This window comes from Camelus ferus, chromosome 15 (assembly GCF_009834535.1).
Source record: "Camelus ferus isolate YT-003-E chromosome 15, BCGSAC_Cfer_1.0, whole genome shotgun sequence".
Lineage (NCBI taxonomy): Eukaryota > Metazoa > Chordata > Mammalia > Artiodactyla > Camelidae > Camelus > Camelus ferus.
In genome coordinates, this window is record NC_045710.1 from 30,590,212 (window position 1) to 30,600,207 (window position 9,996).

The 9,996-nt window shown below is 51.2% G+C and overlaps 1 long non-coding RNA gene across 4 annotated transcripts in view; it reads left to right on the top strand.

Moving 5' to 3' along the window:
• Positions 1 to 9,156, top strand: part of LOC116668959 — a 199,235-nt gene extending 190,079 nt beyond the window's left edge. For all 4 annotated transcript variants that reach the window (XR_004326281.1, XR_004326280.1, XR_004326282.1 and 1 more), the window contains one exon: positions 6,578 to 9,156. This is a non-coding gene — a long non-coding RNA (uncharacterized LOC116668959). The remainder of the gene's footprint in view (positions 1 to 6,577) is intronic.
• Positions 9,157 to 9,996: the final 840 nt, after the last annotated feature.

Here is a 9,996-nt window from a genome sequence, read left to right on the forward strand (position 1 = left end):
GTGACAGGGTCCTGCCCTCCAAGGGTTCCTGGTCAGTCCTACTCCCCTGGACTGCGCCCTAGGCTGGACACAGGAGGGCTCCCGTGGACCGGTTGCCTGGCCTCCAGACACTTCCTCTTTGGGCAGTCCCGTCCCTGAGGGCAACAGCTGCCGCAGGCGGCACTAATGGGGGACATTGGAGAGGCAGCTCCTCCCGGGCGGCCCTGTCACAGAGCCAGCTGGACACAGCGCCCCCACCTGTGCTGCCGGTCCAGCCTGGGGCGGGCATTGCGGCTGCCAGGGACATTTTTTCCCTGGTGGTGGGATACAGCTGCTTGGAGAGTGATGGGGGAGGGCGGGGAAGGTGGAGGGAGTGTGGGCCCCAGCATTTGAGTCCCATCACACCCAGACAGACAGATGCTGACACAGACAGATGTGCTATCACACTGGATCATCACACACCCACACAGATGCCCCACCCGATTACAAACCACACAATGACACGGCCACTTCCACCGGGAGTTTGGGCAAAGCCAACACTGGGAGAGGCTGGGATAGTTTTGGACAATGAAGGAGGAAAATACAGCCACCAAAGGCAGAACAGGAAAAACTCTGCCTTTACCAGTGGGAAAAGCCTAGGTTTCTATTGGTTCCAGCCTAGCTCAAACCCGAGACTTTAAGAACTGTCTTTAGCTTCTCTGGACCGCAGAGCCCAAAGCCTGGAGCTCAGCCTAGTTAGCTTCACAAGCAGGCCCATGAAGCACATGGTGGGGAAACGTTGCATTGGGACCCAGGAGGTCTGGGTCTCCAGGTTCAGCCAGGACCAGCCAGGCAACTGTGGAGCAGTCCTTTGATTTTTCCACTTCCTTGTCTCTGTACAAAGGGCCACTCCAATGTATTTTCAGCCTGGAAATTTTGTAAAAGGGGATTGGGGCAAGGTGAGATGAGGGGACAGTGAGGAATGGAAGCTTAGAAAGCGGGACCCTCTGTCTAGTCTGGGAATCACGGCACACGCCATAGGTGACCCCTTGAAGTCTTCCTAGAGAAAGGAAAAGACAGGTGGGGATGGAAGGGAGGTCAGGCCCTCCCTCCACTGGGCTAAGAAGCCACTTCCTAGGACAGCGTTCCCTTCCCCCACCCTCACAAGCCTGGCCTGGGTGAGCAGCCCCATCGGTGCCTTCAGCAGGCATGCCCCTGTCTGAGAACCAGACTCTGAGGCCCATGATGATGATTCAGTGAGATAACACATGGAAGGGACTTAGGTGTGCACCTGGCATAGTAAGGCTGGCCATCCTCATCAGTGGTTCCTTACCCCTACTAGTGCACAGCTCTCTTGGACTTCCAGGGACTTGTCTGTCCCATCCAAAGCTGAGATTTCCTCCGGACTTCCTCTCCTGGACCAGTCCCCCTGTGAGCAAGTCAGAGATGGTAGGACCACTCTAGACCCCCGTCCTGGACCAGTGTCCCTGGGGTCCTGAACTGTGGTTCAAGCTCTGGGCTGGGTTCCAGAGGCCCTCCTGGCAGCATCCTTGGCCCTACAAGCATCTCAGCCTCAGTGAAGTACTTGAGGGGCCCTGTCCTCTCTCTCAGGACCCAACCACATTTACAGATATTCCTGCTTTTTCATGGTCTGCTGGACATGGGATATGTTTTCAGCCCTTCAAAATGTGGTGCTGAGATCTATAACATTTGGTTTCTTCATCAATGTACAACTGAGTTATTTTTTACATCTATACAATGCTTCCTATGCACTTTGAATCCTTTTCAAAAACTATTATTCAGTATAACCCCCACATTTTATGTTAGCTTAAAATAAGTTTCGCTACACTTTCACCAAGGAAGAGTTTATGAGGGAAGTGCTAACGATCCAAAGAATTTTGCAAACTGTTTTTTATATTTACTATATTTTGAACACAATTCCAGATTATTCAACAGAGAGCTGCATTATTTTCTTTCTTTTTGGGTAAATTAAAAAAAATTTTCAGTATAAGTGTATGTTAGATACAGCAAAATGCAAAGTTATTCAGTTTGATGAGATTTTACATACACACTTACTTAACCATGACCCAGATCAAGGTAGGGAACATTTTCAATACTCCAAAAGGTTCCCTCATCTCCTTCCTAGTCAATACCTCCCTTACTCTATGGGCTACCATACTGACCTCAATTATTCTAGATTGATTTTGCTTGTATTAGATTTGCATCTAAATGGATTCATCCAGTATATATACCCTTCTGTATTTGGCATCATGTTTTTTGAGGTCCATCCATGTAGTTACATGAATCAGTAGTTCATTCTATTTAAATGCTGTGTACATTTCCAACTTATAACTATACAACAGTATGTTTATCTATTTTTCTGTAGACATATATTTAGAAATGCAGACTAAAACCACAAGGCAATACCTTTACACATTTCCTAGAAAAGCCAGAAATGCAACACGCTGACCAATACTAAGTGCTGGTGAAGTTGGCGGGCCGTGTGGAGCTCCACAAAGTGGTGGGGGCAGGGTTGGTTGGAACAATCACTGTTTAGCTGCACCAACTTAGGCTGCACACACAGCTATCCTTTGACCCAGAAATTCCATCTTGGGTACCTGCCCAAGAGAAACGCGTGCTTATACCTGCCAAAAGACATGTACCAGAATGTTCATGGCAGCTTTGTTGATAATTCCATCATTGTGTAAATGGCTGTCAAGTTCTCCATTGTGTGAATGTACCAATCTCCCATTGCCCAGTATCAGTTCTAACCAAGGCTGATAAGCATCCTTAGGAACACACCTTGTATGAACTTAACAACTATTTCCTTAGGATCAATCCCCAGAAATGGATTGCTGAGTCAGAAGGTATGTACATCTTTTGGGTTTGAGACCCATATTGCTAACCTGTCCTCAGAAAGGATACATCAATTCTCCCGAAACAGATCACACGTGCCTGTGGTTGTAAGACTGTCACAAACCCCACAGTCACTCCCTGTTTAAATGTGCCATGGAGCCTCAGGCTTTCCTGGTTCCTGGCAGTGAAAGGAAGGAAGGTTTGGGGTAAACACACTGGCAGCACAATCACCACAGCCCTCAGAGCTGGGCACTGGGGCCTCAGGGCCACCACCTTCCTTCCACCTGCTGCGGCCAGAGTGTCTGCTGGTGCCGGCGGCCTCCCACAGGCAGAGCACAGGAAGTGGTGGCCGCCACACATCAGCGACCAGCTGCGCTGGCCCAGGAGTGCTGATGCAGGCCAGTCCAACATGGGAACGTCAGCAAGTGAGCAAAACACCCAGCACGTCCTCCTCCTCAGCCCTTCAGCTGGGCACTGGTCTCCCTCTGAACCTCTTCCAGATTGCCCTTCCCCAAATGCCCCGAGGGTGTCCTGATGTTCAAGCAGGCAGCGCTGTGTGAAGGGGCATGGGGGAGGAAGTCAGAATGGCCCAAGGGTTAAAGGTCTTTCCTCCTCTCTTCTTTGAGATCAGAGCCAGGTCTACCTGATACAATGTGAAGAACCCCAAGAAGTCCCCAACTTGGCCAGCGGGAGTGCCCGAAATGCCCGCCTTGTACTCCTGCCTTTGTGTTCGAAGCTGCTCCACCTGCCCATCCACCCAGAGCAGCAGAATCAGCAGGACGGAGGGAAGTTACGAGACCCCTTCCTCCTAGCGGGAAAGGGGAAGGAAGGGGGCAGGAAGCCTGCTTCCCCAAAGTCACAATTCAGCTGCCAACTGTGTGGGTCAAGTCAGCTATTCCAGCCATTTCATCCCAGTCAAGCCCTTTCTCCATGCTGGGAGAAGACCCAGTACTCAGTCTCTCCCAGGATCTTTCCTGCCAAGGGTCTGGCTTCTGCCAACCTACTCCCACCAGGGCAGGGACTGGGTGTCCGCAGGAGACAGGCTAATAATATGTGGCTCTCAGAGGCCAGGCTCAGGGTAGAGGCCAAGGGAAGGAGGATACAGGCTGAGCAGCCCCTACTCTGGCCTTCCTTCTCTGTCCAGCTCAGGCTCCTAAGCTCCCCCGAACCTCTGTCTGCCCTGAGCCCCTGCTGCCAGGATGGTTTGTGCCCTGATCAGCTTCCTCCTGGTCACAGAGCCACACGCGTCTGGAGCCAGGAGCTCTCGGAGTTCTCGGAGGCCACATTAGGTTCCTCGAAGCAGAGCCTGAACTAAATGGGGCATCCCTGTGAAAATGGTGAATTGCAGGGGTACTTTTGGGAGCAGGGCAGTGAGGGAAGCAGGGTGGGGCAGGGGAGAACCAAGGCAAGGATGTGGCCTCTAGCTGAAGCCTGATCCCGTGTTGCTCCAGAGAAGACTTAGAACACGGCGCTGGCCCAGCCTATGTTGTCCTGGGTCAGTCATTGGCTGCAGGCTGAGGGTGGAGGGGTGGGTACCTGGGAGGTGCCTGCCAGGACAGTTCTTCAAAGGAGGGGGGCACAGTGAGCCTTAGTGGCCAAGTCTCACAGCAGCTGGTAAAAGAATCTGGGTGAGTAGCCACTGTACTCTCCCCACTCCAGGCGGGAAGCCCACACGCGAGCAGCCAGGCACCCGCCCCCAGATTCACCTCAGCCAATCCTCTGCAGCCCCGTCTGGAAAGCACAAGTGCCTCGTCTCCAGATGAGCACAAGGGGGCCCAGGGAACAGGGGATGAAGGAACAGCGGAGCCAGGGCCAAACCGCGTGCCCTTATTTCTGGAACAGGGGCGTCTAACTGGGAGGCAAAGACCTGGGCCGCCCCTGGAATTTCATGCTGGCTGTGGACCGTGCACATGCCGGAGTTTAGGGAGAGAAAATCCCCAAGTGTCATGGAGTCTGAAAGGCAAGGAAACAAACTGTGATTGTCGCTCCTCACCTGGTTGTTCCCACAGTCACGTCACCAACCAAGTGGATGTGACAGAGACTCTGGGCTCAGGAAATGCCTGGGGCTAGGCAGGTTCCCCACAGCCACGCACTCTGTGCCCTCCTCCCAGGCTTGTAGGGGTGCTGGGCTGGCCTGGAGTCTCAGGAGAAGGTGCTTCCTGTCTTCATCATGGGGTGGGGCTGGGCCGGGGCTCTAGGCCTGAACCCTTCAGGCCGCCAGAAGACAGTACCCAGACCAGGCCACCATCTGCACATCCGACACGTCTGTGCATATTAGAAAAAGGCACTCTCGTAGGGGAAGACACACTACAAGACACTCCCTCTAAGCAGTGAACTTCAGAAAGGGCCCCTTCCTGAGGGTGGGCCAGCCGGCCTCCCCAGCGCTGCATAGCTCTGCAGGATCTCCTCCCCCCTCAACCAGTCAGCACCAGGGGACAAATCACCTCCCTCCCTGGGCCCCCAGAAACCGAGACCTGTTTCCAGGGTGAGAGAGGGAGCAGGAAAAGGCTGGAGTGGATGCCTAGGGCTCTGGAATCTGAACTAGGGCAGAGCTGGGGCAGCATCTCAATGAAGCTGCAGACAGATTCTGGGCCTCGAGCCAACTGTGCGCCAGACCTGTGAGGGGGACCCCAGCCGTGCCAGGAAGGTGGGGCTGCTCAAGTCAGGGCGGGGGTGCACATGTGTCCATGGAGGTACCCTAAAGGCAGCAGAGGCTGAGGGACATGAGGGTCCGGGAGGCACAAGCCTGAACCTCCATTCAACACGGTGACACCCACTGAGCCCTGCCAGGAGCTGGAGGCATCTAGATGTGCGTCTGAGGGAGCGCGCATCTCGTGCCCTCTCCTCAACAACAGCCTGCTGTGCGGACTGTGGGAGGTGTCTGTGGAGGGGTCCTCCATCAGGTCCAGTTCCATGGACCTCAGTCCCTCAATCCTGCCTGCCCGAATCACCTGGGCCTTAAAGCAATACAACCGCCGGGTCCCACCGGGATTCCATAACTCTGGGGTAAGGTCACGCTCTTACTCATTTATTTGTAGGCTCTGGGGTTATTCTACTGTGCAGCCAGCCAGGGCAGAGAACTACTGAATAGATCATTCACTCCAAGAGAGGCTTTCCTTTCCAGAAACGGCTCTGAGATCAATCGGGTTTGGGAAATGCCTTCTATTCTGTCTCCTCTTGGTGATTCATAGGACATGCTGACATATCAAAGAATTTCCCAAGTGAAAAAAATTCTTTGCCCTGGAAACTTGTTCTTCTTGGCGGCGGCGGTGGTGGTAGTGTGCCCACGTATGCAATACTGTCCTTATTTTATAAGTGGGACTCCAATAGTTTAAGGGACTTGCCCAGTGTGGTCACCACGGTCAGTGGCAGAGTGCTGACTCAGACCCAGGGCTCTCTCTGCTTCGCACACTGACCCCACTCAACAGTCCCCAAATTTCTCTAGAAACAGGGCTCTCGGCAACTCCTCCTGGGAGTCAGATGGCCCAGGCCCAGGTGGGGCTGTGGCAAAATGCTCACACAGCTCCCCCTCCCAGCTGGCCTCCTGTTTCTCCCGGCAGTCAGGCCCCAGTCCTGCTGGAGGCCATGGAGCTCCTGCATAGAGCCAACGTGGCAGACCTGTCCTCCCTGCGGGGGCGCGACTGCCTTCCCTGTGCCCAGATCCTCTCCATCCAGTTCGGTGCAGGCTCACAATCCTCCCAGCTCTCCGTCTCCCCTGAGGGCAGGGAGGAAGGCAGCTGGTTTCCAAATTTTCTTCTTGCAGGTCCTCATCATCATGGCTTTCCTAGCACTATGAAGTGAGCTATTCTTCCCAGCGCAAGGTGGAACTGAAGGCACTTCAACCGAAGGGGAAGGGGAAGAACTGAAGGCCAAGGCTCGGGAGAGAGCTCCTGGAGGTTACGTGACCATCTTTAAGTAGGGGTGTAGGTCCTGCAAAGCTCCAAAACTCAGGCTGCTCTCCTGACACCCGCCAGTTCCCCTCTCCAAGCTCCCCAGGCTGGGGCAGGAAGTGGTTCCCCCTTCCAAAGGAATTTCAAAGAAATGCCCCTGTGCCCCAGGTCGCTGCATTCCTTCAGCAAAAGGGAGCTGCCAGAGCTGGTGAAACCCGAGTCCTGTGGTGCAGGCTGGACCAGAAGCACATCTGAGATCTCAGAACCTGCACCAAGACAGGGAAAAGTCTCTTAGAGTGTGTTCATTTTTTTTTTTTTCTGGCTAAATCTAATTAAGACAAGGTCCTAGCTTCCTCTGAGTCTGCTGCAGGTCATCAGGCAGTTTCTAAGAAGGACTGTGAAAACTCTCTGGCTTCCCCACAGCAAGACTCACTCAGAATGTGTCCTGTTCTCTCTGGAGTCTTATTTCAGCAACAAGTCAATGTCTTCCCATAAGGGGTGTGAATGATAAGCTTCTGTTTCCCAGTGAAGTTTAGGAACTAAACTTCCCTCTCACCAGTGCACCACCCCCTCCTCCACACACAAAGTAGACTCTACATCCACCTAACAACTCTTTCTTATTCCCTAAATAACCCAGCCCAAAGGAAGGAAGACAGGTGGTCAGAATCAGAGAGGTGTAAAAAGAAACCAGGGGGCCAAATACAGTGAGAGTGAGCAAGGCACAGGCAGAGCAATAACTCATCGTCCAGAGAGGCAGGCTGGCGGCACCTGGGAAGTCCACTGGGGGATCAAAGTGGCTAAGCAAGGATAGTCTTAGATGACTCCAAGGTAAGCCCAGCTGGCTAGCACCCCAGCATCCAGGAAGGGCTGGCACCTTGACTTGACTTGGCAGAATAATCATGTACATGCTTCTCTATGTACTTGATGTTTATTTAATCTTCCCAACAATTCTATAATATCCCCATTTTACAGATGAAGTAACTGAGGCACAGAGAGAGTAGGTAACTTGCCTAGAGTCATACAATCAGTATGTCGGAGAGCCCAGATTTGAACCCAGCAATCTGGCTTCAGAGTCTAAGCACCAAACCACCACATCGCAGCTCACACCCGTTACTGGATGTTCAAGTTGCTGTGGCTGTGCAATCCCCAAACTTAGTGGCTTAAAACATCGTCAACCATCTGTTTAGCTCATGAATCTACAATCTGGGCAGGGCATGGTAAGAAAGGTTAGGTTCTGCTGGGGCATCTCATCTGAGGACAGGAGGGCCCACGGGCAAGATGATCCACTCACATGGTTAGCAAGTGAGAACCAGCTGCTGGCTGGGAGATCAGGCCAGACCGAGATCTGGGACTGTGCTCTTTTTTGTGCAGGACTCTCCATGGGCTGCTCGGGCTTCCTCGCAGCATGGTGGCTGGGTTCCAAGAGTGAGACCCCCAAGAGACAGGAAATGGAAACTGACAGTTTTTTAAAGCTTAGGCCCAGAAACTGGCAGGGCATCATTTTTGCCATATTCTGTTGGTTGAAGCAGTGATGTAACCCAGGTTCAAAGGAAAGGGGTCTAATGGAAGGAGTATCAGAATTTGGGACTGTGTTTTTAAACTGCTACATGGGGCCTGGGATTCAGAAGAAGTCCTGGATCTCAGGAATGAGGGAGTTACCGCTCACTGCTACCTTTTGCTCAGGGCTGAGCAGAGGGAAGTAAGTCTCCAGTGTGTGCCAGGTCTTGGCCTCACAGGCATTATCTCAGTTACCTCAATCGCATGCAGGTTTTCTCACCACTTTAGATGAGTGCTGTGAGCCTCAGAGAGGGCATTAACCTTACCCAAGGTCGCCCAGCTGGTAAGTGGCAGAGCTTTTCTGATTCCAGAGCTGAACCTTGAGCTCTTCTGGGGAACTGCCCACAGATGAGGAGCAGGGCTGGCCCCAGAGGTACAACGAGGTTGTCCGGGAAGAGGACAATGAGCCAAGCTATTACTCCCTACCCGCTCCAGAACCCCTGCCAGGTCAGAGAAGGACTCCAAACACTCTGTCTCAAGGCATCCTTTCCCTCCTGTGCCTCCTCCCAGGCTGGGGCATGTACAGACCTTCCTCCTTGGCCCTGCCTCCCAAGTTGTGTTTCTCAACCCCGAGCAGTTCCCGAAATCCTCTCTGTACTTCCTTGAAACCTTCCTAGAGGCATTCCCCCAGTTCTACCTGTCTCAGCCATAAGCTGTGACTAATTACCAGCATAAAGCTTTCAAGTCTTTAAATAAAGTTTTTGTTTATAATTTTAGATTCACAGAAAAATTCTAAAGATGATACAGAGAGCTCCTATGTTGTCTATCCCAGTTTCCCCTATTATTATCATCTTATGTTAGCCTGTTTCACCTGTCACAATGAGTAGACAAATACTGATATATTACTGTTAGCCGTGTGATACTATGAGCATTATTATTAAAGCATAAGTCCATACTTTCTTCCAATTTCCTTAGTTTTTTGCCCAACATCCTTTTTCTTTTCCAGGGACCATGTTACATTTAGTTGGCATGTCTCCTTAGGTTCCTCTTGGCTGTGACAGGTTCTCAGACTTGCCTTGTTTTTGATCATCTCGACAGTTTTGAGGAGCACTGGTCAGGGATTTTGTAGACTATTCCACAGTCCGGACTCTGATGCTTTTTCTCATGGTTAGACTGGAGTTATGGGTTTGGGGGAGAAGACCACAGAGGCGAAGTGCCGTCTCGTCACATCACACCCAGGGTACATGCTACCTACATGACTTACCATTGTCGATGCCGACTTGGCCACCTGGCTGAGGCGGTGTTCATCAGGTTTCTCCACTATCAAGTTCCACTTTTGTCCTCTTTCCACACTGCACTGTTTGGAAGGAAGCCACTATGTGCAGCCACATTTAAGGAGTGGGGAGCTAAGCTCCTCCTTGAGTGCAAAGTGTCAACTAAATCACTGGGAATTCTGCACTGGAGTTTTGTTTTTCTCCCCGAACTTACTTGTTTTATTTAATAACCTAATTATTTAATTATTAATTATTTAATCCATTTATGTAAGATGAAAATGTATTTTATACTTTGGCTAATAATCCAACGCAATTATATTTATTTTCTTGCTCAGATTGTTCCAGCTTTGGTCACTGGAGCTCTTTCAGTTGGCTCCTGTGTCCCTTTGACCTACTCCCATTTTTTATTATTATTATTATTATTATTATTATTATTATTATTATTATTATTATTATTATTATTATTATTATTATTATTATTATTATTATTTTGCACTTCTTTACTTCCTGGCACTGCAAGA